Source organism: Ambystoma mexicanum, chromosome 1p (genome assembly GCF_040938575.1).
Source record: "Ambystoma mexicanum isolate Mex_15411 chromosome 1p, UKY_AmexF1_1, whole genome shotgun sequence".
Lineage (NCBI taxonomy): Eukaryota > Metazoa > Chordata > Amphibia > Caudata > Ambystomatidae > Ambystoma > Ambystoma mexicanum.
Genome location: NC_090921.1, coordinates 761,914,770 through 761,938,372, shown reverse-complemented (window position 1 = coordinate 761,938,372; position 23,603 = coordinate 761,914,770). Strand labels below are relative to the sequence as shown.

General features: G+C 46.5%; 2 protein-coding genes across 6 annotated transcripts in view; one reads left to right on the top strand and one right to left on the bottom strand.

The window, feature by feature from the left end:
• The window catches only part of THEM4 (thioesterase superfamily member 4), a 781,652-nt gene that overhangs the window by 274,189 nt on the left and 483,860 nt on the right, over nucleotides 1–23,603 (top strand). The window lies entirely within an intron of this gene.
• The window catches only part of LOC138580361 (uncharacterized), a 253,475-nt gene that overhangs the window by 227,769 nt on the left and 2,103 nt on the right, over nucleotides 1–23,603 (bottom strand). The gene's annotated exons all lie outside the window — the stretch shown is intronic.

Sequence of the window (23,603 nt, the reverse complement as noted above, 5' to 3'; positions counted from 1 at the left end):
CCCAGCACGGAGGATCAAGTATTGACAGTCATTGTAGGAGCAGTGCCGGTATCCAAAGAGTATTTCCTCAAACTGTTTTAGGACGGGCCGGGCAGAATCAAGAAGTATGTTCCTAAAATAATGCTCAAATTCAGTGCAGTCCTGGTGAAGCACAAAGTACGTTCCATGCCGACGACGGCCAGAAACATACTCAAAGGGAAACTGGAAAAGATTGTGAAAGAAGCCACCATTCAAGAAGTGGAAGCTTGGGAATGGCGCTGCTAAAAAAACAAAACTCTGAAGACTTGAGAGTTTGTATCGACATCCGCAGCCTAAACTTAGAGGTAATCAGGGACAGCTATCCCCTACCCAGCATTAACAAACTTATACTGATGATGGAGGCCAAAGTATTCTCAAAGCTAGATATGAGGGATGCCTATCACCAGATACCCTTACATAAGGAATCTAGGCCCCTCACTGTACTCATCACCCCGTGCGGCACATATCAGTTTATCAAGATGCTGTTCGGCCTATAATCAGCAGCCTCTGCCTTTCAGCAATTGATGGATTCACGGCTGCAGGACGTGGGTAATGTCTCGTATTTTCAAGATGACATATTGGTCTACGCTGCAGACGAGCACACGCACGACATTATGCTAAGTAAGGTCCTCAACAAGCTACAAGAAGCTGGTGTCAAGCTCAGGTATGACAAGTGCTTGTTGAGGGCCAGGGAAGTTGAATACCCCACAGAGACAGCGAAACAGTGAACGAACAGCCAGAGATGACCAACAAAGAATTCCACAGGCCGGTCAGTGAAGGTGAGAAGTAGGATCGGCCAAGCAAAGAGTGCAGAATACCTGTGACGTATAACGATTATGTTATGAGGTAAAACATTGTTGCATTACCAAAGGAAGATATGTAGGATTATTCGCGAGACCCGGCAATGCCAGGTCTTGCGAGATATGCCGGTGAGAGGCGCGGAATGCCGCAGCAAGCGACATCCGCATTGAAGCGGCTTGAGAGCCACAGGGCAGCAGCAGCTCCAGGCACTCCTCCTGCATGGGGAGTTAGAAACCCATCACAGCCCAAAATACTAGTATAAAGCCCAAAGACTTCGGCGTACCTAGATAGTATGCAACCATACTGCTCTACCATCTTTATGTATGCTGCCTTACCAATAAATCCAATTTACAACCTTACTGAGGATCTGAGAAGTTATTATACAACAAAACTCTTATGCCTAGTACAATTGTAAATAAAATGCTCCATTTTATCATTGAGACATAATACTTTCAGTACAAGGAAACAGTTTGGGCTTGAACTATACATACTTTTTCAAATGTATATTTTGTTTTTTTCCAAATGCCAAAACGTATTTCCATTCCTCCATTTTTACTCCCAACATGGCAGCAATGTGGACCGATTTTTTTAATTAGTTTTACTGGTCTGTTCATTTAGAGTGCAGTCATTCCCCTCGTCCCCACACTTGTATTTTGTAGTGCAACATGAGAGGCTGCGATACAGGGCACCATACCCGATCCGGGGACTCCGGTTACAGCAGTTCTCTATCTGCTTTGAGGGGAGCCTTACCCATCAGTGTTGGAGTACCAGGGAGTGGGAGGTATTCCTTGTTTAAATTCAGTCTGTGAAGACCATATTATTATATATTTGACTTCATGTGCGTTGATATTTTTTCATGGCCTTTTTAGTTTTTCCAATTGGTGTTCCTGAGTATTTTTCCCCTTAAATCATTTGTAGTAAAATCAATTTTACTGTACATTGTTCAGTGTTAACGTGGGAGCTTTTGCACTTTTCTATTATTTGTGTAATCACATATGGTGATTTTTAGCAGTTTGGGATGAACTTATTTTGTATGCATTTTCCCTTTTTAAGATTGCTATAAATCCATGAGCCTCATCACGACCCCAGCGGTAACCCTTAAAAGCGGCAGTAAAGGATTTACCGCTGCAATTACTGCTCTGGCGATTCATAAGCTGGCGCAAATACCGCTGACTCTAATACAGCCCGCGCAATTACAGCCAGAGCAATTACAGTGGAATCAGCGGGATACAAGGAAGCGCTATTACTGACACATCTTAAGTCCTGACGCGACAGAATTTCTCCCGAAATATAGCGCAAATACAGCCGAAAATAAAAGCACACTTACCCCTAGGTGGAGGTAAATGCATACAGATGCCATAAATTAAGCCACAGGTGAACCCAATCCACTCAAGAGGGCTACATAAGGCACACGCCTTCCCCAAACGCAGTTCCCAACACCATGCTGCCACTACACATTGCGAGATGGGACATGCAGTTGCTCATGCTGCTCCTGGATCTACCTAGGCAGGATAACCAGCCCAGGACACAGGGTGCAACGAAGAGGAAGAGGAGATGCCAAGAAAGGTGTGCACCAATACCCACGGTCAGGCCCTTACACTGGGTTCTTACAGTCCGCTGGTAACCCTTTGCCGCCCCTCTACAGGGAGAACATAAGTGAGCTACTCACCACAATCCAGGGGGACATAGGGAGCAGGATCAACATCAGGCCAGCTGTGCCCCCACTGCTAAAGCTAGTGTCCATCCTGCAATTCCTTGGAACTGCCAGCTTCCCGCACTCCATGCTGAACAGCATGGCACAGCCAACATATTGTGCTGTGCTAGTCCAGGTGGTGGAGGCCTTCCTGCAGCATCTCACATGCTACATCTCACTGCCCACCACCCCAGCACAGGTGCACGCTATGAAGGCACAGTTGCACACATGCCAAATCTCATTGCTGCCCTGGACTGTACCCATGTGGCGTTGGTGGCCCCCAGGACCACAAACCGGTGTACCGCAACAGGAAGCACTAACACTCACTGAACATGCAGGTGACCTGTGATCCCAACCTCTACATCACCCACTGGTGTGCCCGCTACCCTGGATCCACCCATGACGCCATGGTCCTATGCAATAGTACACTGCCTGGATACATGGAGAGGCACAGAGGACAACGGACGTGGATAGTGGGTGAGTAAAAGTGGCATCACCCAATACATAAAGGTGCTGCAATGCATCCAGCCACATTGGTGTGGGGGGGGGGGTGCATAGACACAAATGCAGAATGCATGCCCTGACAAGCAATTGTACTAGTGGGACCTACCCTCCTCCAAAAATTACACCGTACACCCCACAGAACATGTACATGTTGGACGTATCTAAATGGATGTGCCGATGCACATCAAAAGTAAGGACTACCAACACACACATGAATACAAGTACCACAATGCAACATGTTAGATCCATACATAAAGTGTGACATGACAACCCACACCAATGACCCTGCCAGTGCCACAGATAAATACCTAGGTACACTCAGCCATCAATGTAGAGCCGCTGCCCCCAGAAGCCTATGGAGGCCCAAAAAATAATCCATCAGGCTACATGCATGAGAGCAATTTACTGGCACAAGACAGCCACCATCTCATCTTAACATGACATTGATAGACACCTGAAATGGCATCTGCTACAAGAAAACAGGGTGCATGTGGTCTCACTACAATGCATGAGGTGATAGATAAAACATACACATGCAGTGAATTAAACAGATGGCTTGCATTGAAGCCCCACATGCATGCACATGATGCCCTTTGCCCTGATGCTGTGAAATGCATCACCCACACAATACACTGTGACTCATGGCTCTGCCTTTCTGCTTGCAGGTGACTCCGGATACCCGCAGCTCCCTTGGCTCATGACACCTGGAGTTGGCCTATAATAACGCTCACAGCGGGTCTGTATTGACCGTACCTTTGGCCTCCTGAAGGCCCGTTTCCGCTGCCTGGACCGTACAGGAGGTGCACTAATGTATAGCCCAGAACAAGTGGGGAAAATTGTGCTGGTGTGTGCTATGCTGCCCCACAGGACACAGTGCCTGTGGCAGAGGCGCCTGTACGCATTTGCAGAAATGGCGTCCGAGCTGGATGAATGGTTCGCTAGGAATATTTTGACATGGCACACACCATGCACCACTTTGTAGACTCACACATTCATGAATAAACACATTCACACAATGAGGAATGCCCTTGCATTGATTCAGTTGAACAATGGGTTAATGTGGAAGTGCACAAACTATCCCCCTTGCCTCACCCCATAACATAACCCCAACACACTATCTCCCTCCCCAACCCACAGCACCACACCAGCACACTATCCCCCTCCCAGCAACCCACAACACCACCCCAACATGCCCACTGTGGGTGACAACTAGGACAGAGTTACTTGCGTGGCGTCTTCTCACCTCAGGACTTCCCAAATTGACTCTGGGCCCAGATTGCGCTCGGGAACGGCGCCTTGGGGTGCTTGGCAATGATCCCTCTGTAGGAGTCGCAGAACTGGAGGCAATGGACTCTGGCCCCCAGATATGTTGCAGAGTCAGTTCCATGCTCTGCTGCATGGTCTCTGAAAAGGCAAAGATGCCCTCTGTCAGCTCCCTCACTCGCTGGCTGTACACTGTCAGTGCAGCAATTGTAGCAGCCGCCTGTACCCAGTTGCACTCAATGGTCCACACAATCCTGCGAGTAGCACCCTACACGCAGTCCCGTATGGCCTGGAGGTGGAGGGAGTGGGTATTGGCAACAGCTTCCATTTCGACTTGGCGCCTCTCCATGGCATCCAGCCTCTGCAAGATGATCTGGCTAGGTGTGGGCTGGTGAAGGTGTTGTGGGCTATGTGGTATGCCTGGACTGAAACATGGAGACCCATACGAGGGTGTGGGCCTGCTGGCCATGTTGCATGCTGCCTGGGCTGTGGGATTCAACAGCGCCCTGTGGCTGTCTGTGGTTTGCTCCAGACTGGCTTCGTCACGCCTGCCTGTACCAAGAAGGTCCTGCTACTTTGTAGTTTAATGTGCATCAATCCTGCATGTTATGATTTGTTTGGTACGAGGTGTTTAATTGCATCCTCACCTTCAAGTAATTATTAGTCTGGCTATTTCTGTTGTGGCAGATGAAATGCTGACTAATTGTTTTTTTCTTTGTCTTGGGCTTTACAACTTTACCCTGTTTATTTCTTTTACAACATGTTCAAAGCATTGCCATGATCATTTCATCATTTCTCAGGGTGGTAAGTTTTTAGACAAATAACAATTGTTAACACATATAGACGTGGTGAATACAACGACATGTACATATGTTTAGAAAAGTAGAAAGATATTTGCAAGACAATATCCCTTATTTCCATTCACAATGCATTTAGTAGTACATCTAAGGCCAAAATAGTGCATAAGCACATTTGTTATTACCTGTTTTTTTGTGATTACAAGTTTTTGTTGTAGCCTCCTACTTCTGGGTTTCTAACGATACGACATGAATTGAAAACGGTTGAAAGAACAGAAAAGACAGTGTCGAAGTAGATTCAGACAGTGTTTGTTCTGCAGTGCTGCATTTCGATCGAATGGGCACCAGCATTCTTTCAAATGTCCGGTCGCATGGGCCTGTCAATCATTAGGCATTTTCTTTTGTGTATTTCACTATACAGAAAGATTGATAAACAAAAAATGATCGGCTAAAATCAACAATCCTCGGTCGACGTCTCTAGTCATTAGCTGTAATTGTGGTCGGGCACTAGAAATGGTGTTGCTTTTCCTTATCCAGTGACGTTGCAGCAAATTATGTTGCCTTCATCAGGGCCATGGATTGGGTGTCCCTGCAATGAGAGAGAAAATTGAATTGGTGTGTGTGATATGCATATGGCTATAATGGTCAACCTATATTGGCCATCAGTCACAGGTGCTGTGGCCGGTAGTTTGGGTGGTCCATGGGGTGGGTGCAGGGCCTGCGCTGCCACCAGCAGGCCTGGTTTTGCTGGAGCCTGGTGTGGCATGCTGTGCCTTGCGATTGCATGTCACATCTGCTCGCCCTTCAGGGGCTGTAGTCTACGTCGATGCCCTGGAGGCCACATTCGCTGATGGTCATTTCCCTTTATCCCCCTCATCCTCAGCCTCATCCTTAGCCACCTGAGAGCCTGTAGGGAACAAATGACATGCTGTCGGGTATTGTGCGTTCATGCGCATTAGCATGCAAGTCCCACATGCTATTGATCAAAGTGACACCCCACCCATGTGGCCAGAAGGGCATGGGTGTAAGTGGGCCATTGCATGTGCCTACGGCAGGGTGGGTCTGTCCGCAGCTGTGTGTCTGTGACCCATGGCCAGGTTGCCTTGGGCCTTTGTGTGGCCAAGGCAGCCTGTCCATGCAGGTGCAGCTGGCTGGGTCGACCATGCATTCAAGAGGCTCTGCAGGGTCATGCACATTGTGGCATACTCTCATGTTCATGTGCTGGCATCCATGCCCAGCCTTTGCTTTAGCAACGCAGTGGGACGATTGTATGTGCTCATGCCCCAACAGCCCCTCCCCTGGCAACACACACCTGGCAGGAGTGGATTTGGTTGCATCATCCAGGGCACTGTCATGGCTCAATGGGATGCTACTGTGCATCTAGCAGCAGTGCTCTGTTTGGTTTTGTTTGGCTCGCTGTACCTATGTAGGTGCAGGGAGTCGAACACAGCCATGCGGCTAGTCTGCCATACCAGCATGGGGCTGCCTGACGGGGCCCGGCACATGTTGGTGTGGCAGCTGCTCGTTGTCATGGATACTCACACACCACACTCCTGCTGGCACAGATAGTGCCAGCAGGGTGGGGTGCATTGCAATTCGATAGGTTGCTTGACACAACTTGAAACTCCACACCAGGTCAGGGGTGCACGTTGTGGCCTCCCCCAGGCTGCTGTGGAGGAGGGCTGATGTGCCACCCCATCAGGTCACCCTGACTGCCCTGGCCAGATGCTGGGCCTGCTGGCATGTGTCCCTGTCCATTGCTAAATTTTTTGCTAAGGGACACTTTCTTTGATTGGCCATTTGCAATGTGCACTGAGGGGTGACTCACCACCTGGCTGCTGGCACCCGCCTCCACAGTGCCAACTCCGTCGATTCCCTCCATATAGAGGATGCTGCTTGCCTTCTCCTCCGAAGGGCTCTGTGGTGCTGCCTCCTGTGGCCATGGTCTCCTGCCTGTGTTGGGAGAGGAGGCCCCCGCACTCTGACCCTTAGGTCATTCCACCCCTTCCGGCAGTCTTCAACATCCCGGGGGACCATTTATTTATTTATTTATTTATTTGCATTTATGAAGCGCACAGAACTGCCCTGGGGCATCGTGGCGCTGTTACAGCAGACTTAGTCATGAACACAAGCATAGGAATGTGTTTACAGATGTAAACCGAGTTACAGAGTACATTTCACATTGGTAATAAACATTGAGCTTAAAGGTTATGCTATGCTGTGGTTACAATGCAAGCATGAGAGTGCATGTGGTAGACTTTAGCGGAATAGGAGGGTTTTGAGGTTTTTACGGAAGGTATGGTATGATTTTTCGTTCCTTAGTGAGGTAGGTAAGGAGTTCCAGTTTTTAGGTGCGAGGTGTTGGAAGCTGGTTCCTCCCGCCCTGGATCTTTGAAACGTGGGGACATCAATCATGTTGGTGCGGTGAGCTCTGGTGGGTCTGATGGAGGCTTTCGGTGTGATTCTTTCTGCGAGATAGGGTGGGGCATCCAGGGATAGGCATCTATGTGTGATGGTCATGGCTTTGAAGAGTATGCGTTCCTTCACGGGTAGCCAGTGAGCATCTTTCCTTGCTTGCGAGATGTGTTCTCTTTTTGGAATGGACAGTGCTGCCCGGAGCGCATTGTTTTGCGTGATTTGGAGTTTTTTTAGGTTGTGGGCGGAGGTGCCTAGGAACAGGGCATTACAGTAGTCTAGTTTTGTCCCTATAGTGGCTCTGGCGATGGACAGGCAGTTTTTAGCGGAGAGAAAAGGCTTGACAGCATTTATCATCTTGGTGGTAAGTGCCGAGGAAGAGGCTATGGCGTTGACCTGGCGAGACATAGATAGTGAGGCATCTAGGTGAACGCCTAAGGTTTTAACAGTCTTGGAGACTGTGATGGTGGAGTTGTCGATGTTGAAGGATTTGTATTGGGGGGGGAGTTTGTTGAGAGTTTCATTGGTCCCTACTATGAGGATTTCGGTTTTGTCCCCGTTTAGGCAGAGGCCGTTGGCCGCCATCCAGGTTTGGATGGCTGTGTAGATTTTGGTTAATGCTGTCGCATCTTCTTCGTAGGTACCAGTTAGAGGGAGTAGTACCTGCGTATCGTCTGCGTAGTTGGTGTACGCTATGTTACGACAGTCGAGGTCATTGAAGAGAGGAAGGGTGAATATATTGTAGAGAGTGGGGGCGGTGCAGGAGCCTTGTGGGACGCCGCAGTGGATGGTGGTAGGGGTTGCCGAGGCAGTGTCTGAGAAGACTTTCATGCGTCTGCCATTTAGGAAAGAGGCCACCCATGCAATGGCTTCCGGGGAGAAGTGTGCTTCATTTTTTAGGTGCATGCCTAGGATATCGTGGTTGACAAGGTCAAAGGCGGCAGATAGATCCAGTAGGAGAAGGAGTGCAGGTTTGCCTTTATCCATAATGTCTGCAAGCTGTATTTTCAGATCAAGTAGGGCTGACTCTGTTCCGTGACCTGGTCGGAAGCCTGACTGTCTTTTTCCTAGGATATGGTTGGTTTCGAGATAATCCTGGATTTGTGTGTAGGCCATTTTATCCAGAATCTTGAGCAGGAAAGGCACAGTGGTGATGGGCCTGTAGTTGGTAGCTACTTCAGGGTCGAGGGTAGTTTTTTTTAGAAGCGGGCGCACCCAGGCTTCTTTTAGACTGTCAGGGACAGTATTGGCTTTGAAAGAGGCATTAATGAATGATCTAAGGAAAGGTGCGAGTGTTTCAGTGCAGTCTTTGATCAGGCTGGCGGGGCAGGGATCTCCTTTACAATTGGATGGTTTGATCTTGTTCATTATCTCAATAACTTCGTGTTCTGTGACTTCCCTGAATTTGAACGGGGTAGTGGGGGCTTTGGTGGATGTGGTTCCCGAGCTAGGGGTGGGCATGTGGCTCGTGGTGGTGGGAGATTTGAGGTGCAGTGATAGGTTTTTGTGGTGCTCGTTAATTTTTGTTTGTAGGAGTTCAATTTTGTTTAACAAGGCAGATTGTATGGAGTTGCACCAGATTTGGTCTTTAACAATGTCTTGTGATTTGGTGGCCGGTGTGGTGAGTTCGTTGAAAATGGCGAAGAGTTCTTTGGATTCGGAGCTTGCATTAGCAATTCTGTCATTATAAGAGACTGATTTAGCTGTGATTATGGCTTTTTTGTATTGGGCAGTGATTTTTTTGTAGGAGGATAGGGTGGCTGGGGAAGGCGATTTCTGCCAGGAGTTTAGTGCTTTTCTTTTCTGTGAGCGGAGTTCTTTGAGTTCAGTGGAGAACCAGGTATTTGAGTGTTTGATAGTTTTGGCTTTTTTGGTCTGCAAGGGGGCAATGGCGTCAATGGCGGTGCTTATGGTGCTCTTGTAGATATCTGCTAATTCTGACGGGTCAGATGACTTGAGGTCTGTGGAGAGGATGTGAAGGTGGGGTGTAATTTTATCTTTCGTGAGATTTTTTACACATCTTGCCAGTGCTGGGGGGATGGGGTTAGGTTTGTTTGTGTTAGATACGGCGGGAATAAAGAAGTGAATGAGGTGGTGATCTGACCAAGGAGTCGGGGTGATGGAGCTAATGTCGACGTGACAATTGTGGTCAGCTATCCAGTCCAGGATACGGCCTTTGTTGTGTGTGGGTGAGGTTATTTTTTGGTCGAAGCCTAGTTCTTTTAAGGCTAGTGCAAGAGATTTAGCTGGCTTGTCATTTTTGTCGTTATACCCCAGGTTAAGGTCACCTAGAAGGATGCTTTTGGAGGTGAGTTTTAGGTTTTCTGTTAGGCGGTGTACAAGGTTCTCATGGAACTCAGTTAGTGGGCCGGGCGGGCGGTAGACTAGGTTGAAGGTGATGGTGGAGTTAGGGGAGAGGGCAATTTTTATAGCTAGAGAGTCTATGGTGTCACCTAGATTGGAGGTGATTTGTCTGGCCTCGAGGTGATCTTTCAGGATGAATGCTACCCCACCACCTACTGAGGAGAGGCGGTCTTGCCGGATAATGGCGTACCCCTGTGGGATAGTAAGGTTGAGGGCTGGCCCTGCAGCGCTGTGCAGCCAAGTCTCGGTGATGGCTAAGATGTCAAGGTCCAAGCTAATTAGGAGTTCGTGAATTTCAATGGCATGGGCAGGGATGGATCTGGCGTTTATGAGGGCACACTGTAGGTTGTGTGTGTGTTGGGCCGAGGTAGGGGTGGTGTTGAGTGGTGTCGCCGGGATGGGGTGCGGCATGGTGGGTTTAGGTAAGGGTGTTTTGACTGTAAGGGATGGCGTGTTAGGCGTGTTGAGAGTGGTGGGAGGTGCTTGGTGGGTGAGTCTAGGGTATCTAGAACGGAGACCTAGGAGTTGGTTCCTGGTGTGGATGGGTCTAGTGTAGGAAGTTATGCTGGGTGGAGGGTGACGTGCTGTGGGGATGCTTTCAGTGAAGAATGATGGTAGGAAGTAGGTAGGAGGAATGTTGGAGGGGAATGCCAGTGGGGCAGCTGGTGAGCTAGTGGATTGTTGAGGCATGGCGAGGGTATCGTTCAACATGGCACAACTAGAATCAGAATGCTATGTGGGCAGCAAAATCAGGGCACAGTATGCGACCATAAGGCACAACACAATAGTGAGGTCACTATGCGACCATAGGGCACAACACAGTAGTGTGGTCTAGATACGACCATAAGGCACAACACAGTAGTGTGGTCACTATGCGACCATAGGGCGCAACACAGTAGTGTGGTCTAAATACGACCATAAGGCACAACACAGTAGTGAGGTCACTATGCGACCATAGGGCACAACACAGTAGTGTGGTCTAGATACGACCATAAGGCACAACACAGTAGTGTGGTCACTATGCGACCATAAGGCACAACACAGTAGTGTGGTCACTATGCGACCATAGGGCACAACACAGTATATGACCAGAGGGTGTGTGACTGGTAGTAGTGACCTTAGACCATCTGGGTAGAGGTGGCTAAAAGTACATGCGTGCAGTAATGTCCCGGTACTTGCAGGTACTTACAGTACGTTCTCCTTATGCGAGAGGGTTCTGGTGGAGGGTGGGGTGTAGGTTGAGCCGAGTTGATGGCCACTCCGCGCTGCCATGCGCGTAACAGGCGCAGAACAGGCCTTTGTATGGCCTTAGGATTGGCCGCCGGCGATTCCGCCTGCCGGCGGTTCTTTCAGATCAAATCGAGGTTCAGCCTCGATATCGTGCCGCGATGCGCCCGGCATGGGCGAGTCAGGCACTTCTTCCGGACAGGGTCAGGCAGGCCCTGCACAGTGGCACGCTCCGTGCCTGGGTCCTGCTGTGGATCCTCTGCTGGGCTGTAGGGCTGGGGGGGCTCCTGCCCTCACCCCTCTGGGTGTATGGGAGAAATGGGGGAACCTGGGCGCAGAACAGGCCTTTGTATGGCCTTAGGATTGGCCGCCGGCGATTCCGCCTGCCGGCGGTTCTTTCAGATCAAATCGAGGTTCAGCCTCGATATCGTGCCGCGATGCGCCCGGCATGGGCGAGTCAGGCACTTCTTCCGGACAGGGTCAGGCAGGCCCTGCACAGTGGCACGCTCCGTGCCTGGGTCCTGCTGTGGATCCTCTGCTGGGCTGTAGGGCTGGGGGGGCTCCTGCCCTCACCCCTCTGGGTGTATGGGAGAAAAAAAAAAAAAAAAAAACGCTGTCACATTCTGGCTTATTGCTTGCCAGATATCAGTCTTCCGCTGCCCCGATATTTTCCTGTGCCTGCTTCCATATAACTCGTCACAATGTCCCACCACTTCATCAGTGAGGACTTGTAGCGCCCCCTCACTGAATATACCGGAGATGGTTTTCGGGCATCTTCCCTCAGGCCTTCTCCTGCGACATGATGCCAGTGGCTTTTGGACCCATATGGCTGCAGGAAGTGGGGGATTGTGGGTGGATTTATTTATTTTTTAAGATGGCTGCCGCCTTTCTTCACTTTCCAGCGATGAGGCTAATTTGCGCCAGCGCTATTAGTGCCGACTGACCAGCGGTAATGGTAATTGTGCTGGGTTTTGGCAGTTTGTGGGCGGAGTGTTCGGATTAGGTGCTAATTCCGCCTGATGCAATTGGCATTACCATCGAAGTGGTGTACGCATTCACGACACGTTGTGCTCCGACATAAATTGCTAATTCCGCTCATTGGAATTAACGCCCGGAGACCGTCAGACCCCTGATTATCTTATTTCTCATCACGTGTGTATTGTTTAATTATGTAAGAGCCCTGATGAACATCAAATCAAGGAACGAGAAACATGTAGACTCTAAAAGTGGCCTAACAGAAAATTTGGAATTGGTATATTGATGGAATGGAACTATTACACCATAACAGAAAATAAAAGTTGTGACACCCCGTTGATGCCTGGATTAATTTCAACTAAAGACCAATGGTTGATTGTTGTACATTTAAGTCTAGGTGGATGAACCCTACTACTTACTTCTCTTCATACATGACAGTTAATTTGTTGTGGTTTGGCTTAAAAATAAACCCTGTTGTATCACCTAAAACTATTTATGTACCAGCATCACTTTGCACACCCACCCAACTACGCAGTCACACTGACCTTAAGGAATGCAGTGGACAGGCCTGTTCTGGGTTGTTGAATGCATAGTCTGTTTCACAAAGCTGGGCAATCGGCCTGCTGGGCACTCTTATGCCTTCTGTGCAAGAATTAAAATGTATGCAGACCAGTTCTAGAAGCAGTAGTGGACTTCATCCTGTGCCCGCACAATTCAAACATGTTGGTGCAGACGTTCAGAGGCTTTATTGGTACCAGGCAAAAAGGAATTACCCCCGAGTCATTCATTGGGCCACTCAGGAACTCCATATTTTGGAATTACAAAAAGTCTCTGGTGGTAAATCGGGTTCAGCCACTGGAGGTGGAGCCTTCAGTGAAGGTGGTGGTTCTGCCAGTTTATAAAACGCTCATGTTTACTGAGTGGAAGGACCACTTGTGCATCCTGTGGTACAGACAAGGCCCGAAGGAGAAGAAAAAATATAATCCTAACCACGGGACCAAGGGTCCATCTACAGTTCCACAAGTGCCATACCTGCTGGTCATATAGCACAGCGAGTAGAGCGCTCGTTTTGACATCCGTACAGAGCCTGCCGACGCAGGTTCGAATCACGGCAGCGCCAAACTCAGCCTTTCATCCTTCCGAGGTCAATAAATGAGCACCACACACCGTGGGTAATAATAAGCAGCGCTCAGATACCTGAGGTTTCGTAGCGCTATATAAATGCTAAATTATTATTATCTCATTCTGTTAACAGCAGGATCCTAAGGACAAACATAAAAGCAAAGGTAGCCGAAGTCCTTTTTCATTGCAATGAGGTACAGCTGGTTTCCAACCCAGTACCAAGCTGGGTAACCATACTTTTCAAATTCTATTTATTTGTTTCTAGATCCGATGATATTCCTGTTATTTTAGGTGTAGTCATTAAGGACCCACAATTGGGGGCTGTAGTGTGCAGCCTCTTTAAGGACAATGAGTCCCTGCTAAGGGCTTGTTCGTATGTCACATGTTGGTGACCACGTGACCATGCTAATAAAAAGGATGATCGGTTGGTTAGCTGCTCATCAGTCATTACCAACTGACTCCTGCCTGCCATGTTATCTTTGCAGCTCGCTATGCTGGGTTTGTAGCAGGCCGAGGGCATGCCCTGCAGGGCCTTCAACCATAACAGTGCCCCTACTGGGCAACGCTGTCTCTGTCGATTGGTAATTAGCAGAGCCCCTACTGGGCAACTCTGCGTGCATGTCCCGGAGCCCCTGCGGGGCAACTCCGGCTGTATTGGCCTATGTGACCTCAGGCCATGGTCCGTCCCTGTGCCCACGTTCCCACAGGGTGATCCCTGTACTTCTGTACTTCGGCTGGGTGCACTATGTGCCTGCACCCTGTGCCCTGAGTCTAGACATAACGGGGACTGTGAATGAAGATTACCCCTGCTAATAAATAGCGCAGACAGTCTTGATTCTGTTAAAGACAAGGAGGCAAGCATTATGCTTCATCTTCCATTTATTCCTGTCTCCAGCAGTTTCAACAATAAACACATGTTTTTACTTTCAATCTAGAGACAAACATATATATATATATTTTTACTTTTTAATAACCAAAAACTACATTTCCCTTTAGTCCCAGGCCAACTGTAGTCCCAATGTCCTGACTACGTGACCTTTGTCCTTCCACTTCCTGTTCTCCTCCTCTTCTTGACTGCTCTTTAACTGTAATCCAACTTGAAATGAACTCTCAACTAGTCCAACATGGTTTCTGTTCTCTCCACTGTCCTGTTCTGCAACTCTTATGCACTAGAACTGGTGCTCCTGCTCTCGACAGCTGTTTTTCTCAACAATCTGGCTCAACTGTTCTTCTGGTCATCTCCTAATGAAAGATAAAACAGCTCATGTTAGGGAGGCGGATACACACCCTATTCTGAGAGAAATGTATCATGAGTACATAGTTATAATTCAACATTAACTCTCCCGTGTATCTAGGGCGGGAAAGTAATGCTTGCCTCCTTGTCTTTAATAGAATCAGGACTCACTGTGCTATTAGCAGGGGTAATCCTCATTCTATGTCAAGACAGAGGCAAACATGCTTGTTCAAATCTCGTCATCACTGACTCTGCAACTGAATGTACAGGCTTAAAATAGAATTTTCTAAAGGTATTATTATCACTGGCACAGTCAGCCGCTCGTAGAATAACTTGCAACATCGCGCCCTGTTCCAGCGCCTTCGAAGCCATCATGCCCCTAACCAAATGTGCTCCAAACTTAGCCATAATTATCCTTGCCAATTGCTTCACTTCTCTGACCCATCTTGCTATGGTGACTGCCACTACTGCCTTGTGAGGTTTTCTACGTGCTATAAGCAATTGCGTCGTTCCCATCGGCCTCATTTCTGCTGTCCTATGCTCATATTCTTTTATGCAGGCTGCTACGCACCACTTCGGGTGTTCCTGCAGGTAGGGGTAGACTATTGTGGCAGAATCTGTCTTTGTTCTTCTGGCTAAGGTGAAGGTTACTCCTTCTAGTCCATATACTTTCCTATTTACTTCTAAGGATCTGACATCTGCTACTCTTCTACATGACACTAGGCATAACAGCATTGCCAGTTTCCCTGATAGTTGCTTCAATGACAGATACCTGTTTCCTGGCCAGCTGGCCAATAGTTTCAGGACTACTCCAATTGTTCTATAAGCCTTCCCGTCTTGCAGTAATTTCGCCAAGAAGTTTAATATCTCCACTAAAGGGGCTGAAACTGGATGAACACTTCGCCTCTTGCACCACCGCGACCATCTTTTACAAGCAGCGTCGTAGCTCCTTCTAGTCGATGGTGCCCTTGACTCTACGATGAGACTAGCAGCCTGCGCGGAAATCCCTGGGAGATTCCAGCGTCTCCTGCTATCTTGCACGCCCTCAGCGGGAGAGTCCCTCTCACTCTCAGAGGATGATGTGACCAAACTGGGGCCATGAGAAGGCTTTCTCCCGGTGGTACTATTCTCAGGTAATCGGTTACTAGTTCCATTAGTGTTGGAAATCATACTTGCGATTTCCATATCGGGGCCACTACTATCATTGTCGCTCTCTCCCTGCGCACTTTCGTTAGCACTCTGTTTATCATAATGAATGACGGGAAGGCGTAGTGCATCTCTCCTCTCCAATCCTGCAGAAATGCATTTACTCCTGCTGCCGTCGGGTCCAGCCTCCAGCTGAAGTATTTGCTCTTGTGAGCGTTCAGTCTGGATGCAAACAGATCTATATGTGCTGGTCCCCATATCTCTTCTATCTGCCGAAAGATCTCTTTGTCTAGCATCCAGTTGCTGGAGTCTGCTAGGTGTCTGGAGTTCCAGTCCGCTACTACATTCAGCGAACCCATGAAATAATCTGCTACTACTGATGTCCCTGACTCTAGGAAGAAATGTCCTTGGCTAGTTCTGCTAGTAATTTGTACTTCGTCCCTCCTAAATGATTGATGTATCTGACTGCTGATATGTTGTCCATTTTCAGCAGGATACACAAATTCACTTTGTCTTTCGTAAATGCCTTGATCGTAAACAACCCGTCTAATAGTTCTAGACAGTTGATGTGTAGTTTGAGTTCTTCCGTACTCCACTTGCCCCCTGTCTCTAGCTCTCCGCAGCGAGCTCCCCAGCCTGCTCTGCTGGCGTCTGATTCTGTCACCAGATCGGGCCGATCGCCAAACATGTCTTTCCCGTTCCAGGCGTCCATATTCTGGAACCACCATTCCAGTTCCATCTTCGACTCTATGGGCCTCATCCCGAGTCTGGTGGTAACCCTTAAATGCGGCAGTAGCGCTATTACTGCCACATTTAAGGTTCCGCCAGATCATGGCCTTGGCGGATTTCCCCCAGCTTTTAGCTGGGGGGAAATCTGCGGCAAATTTGCAGATTTTCTGCTCTATTTCCCGCCAGCGGTAATAGCGCAAATTTTCCCCATTGGGCCCAATGGGGAATGAGGAATTCCCGAATGGGCCGAATGGGGAATGGCACTAACCGTTCTCACCAAACCCGTGATCCCGCGCTAATAGCGCCGGGGGTTTGGCGGTATGGCTAATAGCACCGGCGGTAATAGTGCCAGCATTACCGCCCAACTCGTGATGAGGCCCTATATCTAGAGGTACTAGCTGATGGTACCGTAAGCCCTGATGCAAGTGTTTTATCTTCAGCCGTTGAAGGCTCGATAATGTAGGGGCCCTGGAAATATCATCTGGATCGATACTGCTAATAGACTCACTATTTTTGCTATCGTCCGCAGAGAGATCACAGATTTGCTGAGGCAATTCTTTATTTCTTTCTTTATATCCCTTATTTTTCTGGCTGGTAATTCTAGTGTAGCCATCCTGGTGTCTTTGACGAACCCTAGGAATTCTATCCTCTTCGCTGGTATCACTTCTGACTTCTCTCGGATCACTAGGAACCGGAGCAACGTCAGAACGTTTGTCACCCAGTTTGTCTGGTACTGGAGTGTTTCTTTGCTGTTTGCCATCAGCACAATGCCGTCTAGATATATAATCATTCTTATCCCCATGGGCCTCATGATTTGCGAATGCCCATGGTGCTGAGGCTAGCCCAAACGGCATGGTCACAAATTGCCAGAATCGCCCGTCCCAGTGGAATGCTAGGATGGGGCGATACTCCTCTTGGAATGGTATTGTGAGATATGCATCTTTCAAATCTATTCTCGAGAGCCTGTCGCCCTGTCTGAGGGTATCTCTGAGCTGATGGATTCCCTCCATCTTGAAATGGTCGTACACTACCCAACTGTTCATCTCTCTCAAATTTATTACAGACCTTACTTTGTCCTTCATGTGTACCAGGAACATATTGCTGATAAATCTCGGGGTTGTAATGCAAGGCTCTATCGCTCTTTCGTTTGCCAGACTTCACAGCTCTGCGTGTAGTGCCTCCTTCTCTGCTTGCACTGAGTATAAGGGTGGGGGGTGGGATTGTGTGGGTATCTCTGTAAATTCTAACTGCAGGCCTTTGGCTGTCTGCAATACCCAGGTGTTGCTGGAAAGCGCGCACCAATTCTCCCAAAATCTCAATGTTCTCTACCCCCTCCCCCCTGGCGGATATGTGTGTTGTCTCACCTGTGGGGAAGTTCTGTCCTCTTCCCTGTCCTCTGCCTCGCCTTCCTCTTGGGAAACAGCCTCTTGGGGGGAACGAAGGTGTGCTGCGGCCTGTGGTCCCAATAGTGGGCCCTGTTGTTCTGAGGCCTCCTCGTGGCTTGGTAGTGACCGGTCGCTCAGCCTCGGTACTGACCGGTCCAAGCAAAAACTCTTCCGGGGAATATTTTCTTTATAGAGGCTTGTGCCTTCTCCAAGGTGCTGTAGGTTCCCACGAACCTCCCCATTTCCTTCACAAAGTCTCCCCAAATAGCAGTTCTTGGGCTGCTTTGCCTGCCTCGTAGGATGCCAGATCGCCTCTTGAGGAGCAGTCCTCTTCTGTGTTCGAATGAGATGGCACAATTAGCGTTTCCTTGTTTGGCTAAGTCCATCATTTTCGCTAGCAGTCCCGCTAGGTCGAGGACCTTCTCTTGGCAACTTTGCCATGATCGGTCAATCCCTTTTCTGGGATCTCTGGTGGTCTTTGAAACAAAGGCCAACAAATCTTTGGATCTAGCTCTGGTGCCTCTGACACTTTTCTTGGCAGTTCAGACTTAGGGCATTCCGCCCTCATCCTCTGCCTCACCTCTTTTTCTAGAGCTTTACGTAACCTGTGGGTCATGTATTTAGTAACTCCTGGTGATGGCAAGGACTCTGGGTTACGGATGTCCTCTGGCTGGAACATATCCAATGTCCCTTCTTCGTCCTCTGTGTTGTTGAGCTTCCTCAACTTTTTCTTAGGTGGAGATAGTACCTCCTCTTCTTCCTTCTTCTTGTCCTCCTCTTGCGAGTATCTCGGGGACTCTGTGGGTTCCTCTTTGGGGAATTGCTCTTGATTGCCCATATTCTCTTCCCCTGGGTAGGGGGTCCTGAGGCTCGGCACTCCCAACTTCAGCAGGAATGCCTCTTGCAATTTTTTGAACGCGTCGGTAGCCTCAGTGGCCTCTCTCTTCTGCCCCGTCTGTATGACCCTGGGGGGGGGTCAGAAGAGTTATTTCGCTTTCGGGCCGCCTTTTTTTTTAGGTTTAGCTGATAAATCAAATTTACAATTTATAAAATTCAAAATACAAGGTTTTTCTTAAATGCATAAAAATCATATGATTTACAATAAAAAAAACATAAAAATAGAATATTGTGTATGCAGACAATGTATAATAATCAGCCTCTTGGTTATTCATAGGTTGCACGACTCTAGTCAGTTAATTTCAGTGTATATAAAAATTGAAGAACAGCAATTCGATATATACGGACCATTGACCCATAATAAGGATTTGCCACAGTTGTTCATAAGTAATTGTTTGATACTCCAATGGCAATTTTTTAAAGTGCAATGTGCGTAATTCATGAAGCATTGTGCAATCAATGATCAGGTGCTGCCAGGTTTCTTTGTTCTCCATACTCAAGCAAAAACAGCAGACATTTTCATGATTAGAGATCTGCCCACCCCTGTTTTAAAATGTCTCTCGTGGGCCATAAATTAAATCTCAATCGAAGAAAATCGAGCCTATGTGACACTGACAGTGATTGGATCAAATATGGTTCAACAGTCCTACATTTTTTGTCTTGGAATGGGTTATTTTTAAAATCATTATAATTCAGACATTTATCTCTAGTACGAATCCAATCATGTTGGAAAAGCTTAGTTTTTGCCCTATTCAGATTCTCTAATAGAGTTTGGATCGAAATTTCTCCTTAAGCTAAAGTCTGAACAACTAGATCCATCCATTTCTTGACAAATCTGTGAGTTGATGTAAACATATAGTTTGACAATATACTTATCAAAATATTTGAGTCTGGTGTCAACAGACACTTTCTAAACAATTAAATCACTAGACATAAATATATGCAATACAAGGAAATCAAACCGAATTCATACCGAATCCACATAACTGGCACACAATTTGTCAGACTCAACATGCGCCTCCAATATTGACCTTCAAATTTCTGGCATGACATTTCAGCACAAATAGGCTTTGTTTCAGCCCCGCACAACAATATCGGGCTGACCTTTTGTCTATAAAATGTCATTACAGGCATGAGTGAGAATTTTCCATATTTTGTCTCAGTAGCAAATGATTGAGGTATTCATGTAGATACTTTTGTCTCAAGATTCACCAGAGATGGTTTATCATTCCTGGCATTACTGAGTGATATGCCCAAATATATATACTGTTGAACAGTTTCTAGAGCTGTATTTTGTAACAAGCAATTTCTAAGTCTTCCAGATCCCTTTTTGTTGTTGCATATTAGCACTTTTGTTTTACTAAGATTCATTATCAACAGATTTTGGTCAACATATGATGACAAGGCATCTAAAAGGCGCTGGAGACCCTGTGGTGTCTTCGACATCAACACAAGGTCATCTGCATAAAATAATGCTGAAATTTGTTGACCATTCAGGTTGGGGGCATCACTATCAATGTCCCAAAATCCATCACCCATGTCTGATATAAAAAAAATCAAAGAGGGCTGAGGCAAGTATGCATCCCTGCCTCAGCCCTCGATAAGTTTCAATGAATGATGTCAGATCACCCATCATAGAAGTTCTTACTTGTATTTTCACACATGTATGAAGGGCCTGGATTAATGCAATAAGACTTGACGGGCAGTCTGCTCTTTTCAATATATCAAATAAAATCTCTCTCGAAACTGAATCGAAAGCACCAAAAATCTACAAAGGCCATGTAGAGAGGTTGTCCGCCAATAAAATGATGATGTTGAATAGCTGTAATAGTTAATACATTGATTGACGTGCCCAGGCCTGCCACGCGTCCAGGTGAAAGGGATTTCGATGAGTATTTGATTGCCCACTGATTAAAGTCCCCAAGAAAAAATCTAGAAAAAATCTTGCCCGGGGTGTCAAGCAGGGCGATCGGTCGGTAGAATGATGCCCCAAATCAGGGATGTTTCCAGTAGTGAGGACATATTGGAATATATTACCAACCCACTCTTGAGGATGTTGCTGGAATATTCTATCATGTAAGCCATCAGGGCCGGGAGCTCTCGAATTACTTGATTTCATTATATAATATAGAATATCCTCCTCTTCAACATTCATCCGATACGTAGTACTGAGATTCATGGGACAGCTCTTCAGTGATCTTGGGACAAGCATACATATCAGTATAATATTGAATCCACTGCTCAGTTGTGACTCCATTAATTTGTACAGGGAACTACATTTAAATATCCCCATATTTGCGCAGAATATTTCTCATGTAAAACTTTTAGCATCAATTCTCCATCTGTTTGGTAGAGTTGTAGGTATTAATAACTGCAGGGCATTAATGTACTTATCACTGGCTATATTAGTATCACCCGTTTTTTTTGCTTGAAATTCAATGATATTTTCATTGAGAATGTTTAGAGAATTGTTATCCCAGACAAAACGAGTACTTGCATTATTCAGCTGCAAACACTTAGAATATCGGCTTTGTGTGGTCTGTCCAGCCGTCATGTGCAGATGGCATTGTAATGTAAGCATCTCATGATCGCTGTGATGCTGTTTGGCCACTTCAAAGTTCTCAATTTTAGAGTAGGTGACAGACTCAACATAAACATAATATATGGTAGATTGACATTTCCCTCGTCACCAAGTAGGAGCAGGAGGCACATCTCCCTCAAGGGAAAGATTAAGCATATATAATTGCCACTTGTCCATGAGGGATGACCATTTTTCAAGCACTATATTTTTCTTATTGTTAATGCTGGGTATACATTGCAAGTTCAAATCCCCTGCGATGATAATATTTGTGATCTCTGCAGTACCACCTATTACATTAAGCAATACTTCAAGATCATGAAAGAATTTTTGGTCAGTCAGAGCAGCCGGATTTCTAAAGATATTATTCAATGCAATTACACCACCTGGATAACAGACTTTAACCATTTGCAGATGGGAATTTGGTGATGCCCAAGGTTGTAGCTTTAGTGGTGACTATCATGAGGCCTGAAGTTGGGCGGCCTTTGTTCTTAATTATAGCCGGAATTAGATTAAAATTTTTTTTCCCACACCGGCTGCTCGACCAGCCAAGTTTAGTATATCAAAGACATCGATTGCACTCGCACTCTCGTTAAGGAGATGAACATGTCCTTGTGTGTTCCAACTTGCTAGTGTGATTATTTTGTTTACATTTGTGACATCTAGCTAGCGTTCGTTACCTGTACTCCATTGTACTGGAAGTGTCGTAGACTGGCTTATATGATTCACAGAAAGAGAATGCATCTCTTTGTTGAACCTTCGATATTTCGGCCCTTCATCAGAATCGTTATGCAAACCCTTACTGGAGGAAGGATTAAATACCGTCGGATCCTGTGCTAACACGAAGCCCAGTCTGAAGAGGTCCATTTTCACCTGCAATAAAGTGTTCTGGACTACACCCGATCGTATCCACAATCTTACTCTCCCCAAATCCTCGTTATTTAAGAATTTCACCTGATCAATATCAGATGAGGTGATATCTTTCAATTGTTGTAGTTCGCCAAATATAGCTAAAATACTGGAACGGCAGAGATCATAGGAAACGAACGAGGCTGGACGACACTTTACTATCAATCTATGAAACTGGTTTCGGTTTTTAGTTTTAGCATGATTGATAGAATTGAATTCAGAAATAATATATACTTCTGAACCTTGTGCAGGCGGGCAAGAGGCCCTACGTTTGACAGCATTGCAATCCACATATTGCTTATATACGTGATGTTCTTCCTGAATAGCCCCACTTTTTGGAACCACCATTGATGCACCATCATGAATATCAGCGGGAGTATACTGTTGGACTTTTTTTACCAAGTAATCTTGGATAGACTTTTGTATTTCTGCTCTTATTTGCGGTAAAAAGGTTTCACCTAAGACCGTTTCTATGTTATACTTAGCCTTCCCGCCTTGAGATAGAACATTTTCATTGGAGTTTTCGCCCAACACCACGGGCTAACCCCACTAATTCTTTGATCATCTTCAATGGTAGTCACCAAGTCATCCAAGGGTTGGTAAGTACTTGGCAGATTCTTTTTGGATCCATGAATCTCATTTGTACCACAAGCCATGTTTTTATATTTAGCAAGTACAGCTGTGCTAGCAATTCCGTTTCTTGTTTTCAGAATCTGAATTTTCTGTACAAATTGTCAAACTTGTGATGAAGACACAGGTTTGATTGCTTTTTTCGTTTTTAGATTTCTTTTTAGTTGCAGCTGTTAGTATTTGCATACACCTGGATTTATTTTTTGCATTTTGCAAATTAAACATTTAATGTGACACCAACGGTGGCGAGCTCGGCTTACCAGCTTGTGGCGATATCATAATTGCTTCACTATGTTCCACCGGACTATCTGTGTTAAGAGTTTGCTCTATGTTAACAGTTGGATCCGCTCGTATTATGTGAGAAATGACAGGCAGTGAACATCGCACATTTTCAACTGATTTATGATCTCTCATCAAAACAATATGATTTTTCGGCAAATTTTCAACTGATGTATGAGCGCTCCTCAAAACAATATGATTTTTCGGCAGTGGATGACGAATTATAATTATTATGCGTCATATCTAGTTCTTTGCTTTCCTTTCTCTGTATAACATTCATCCACTGTGCAATCTGCTCAATTTGTTCTGATTGCTTTGTAATTTTACAGTTTAATGTCTCAAACAACTTAATTAGTGATTGAATAGTCGTGTTCATTGCCATTAATGTTATTTCTAGAAGAGGCAACTGTGTATTAGGCAATTCCTGACTAGAATATGAGATGGGTAATCCACTTTGGGGAAGTCCGCTCTTGCAAGGAGTAGTATGAATAAATGACAAATCAACTGAGTCTCGCATGGATATCTCAAATATATCTGGGGACTGTGACAAAGATTGAATGCTGTAAGGTGGACCAGCACCATTAATGACAGGAGGTGAGTACAAACCCTTATTGGATTCAAGCATGTCAGCCTGTGG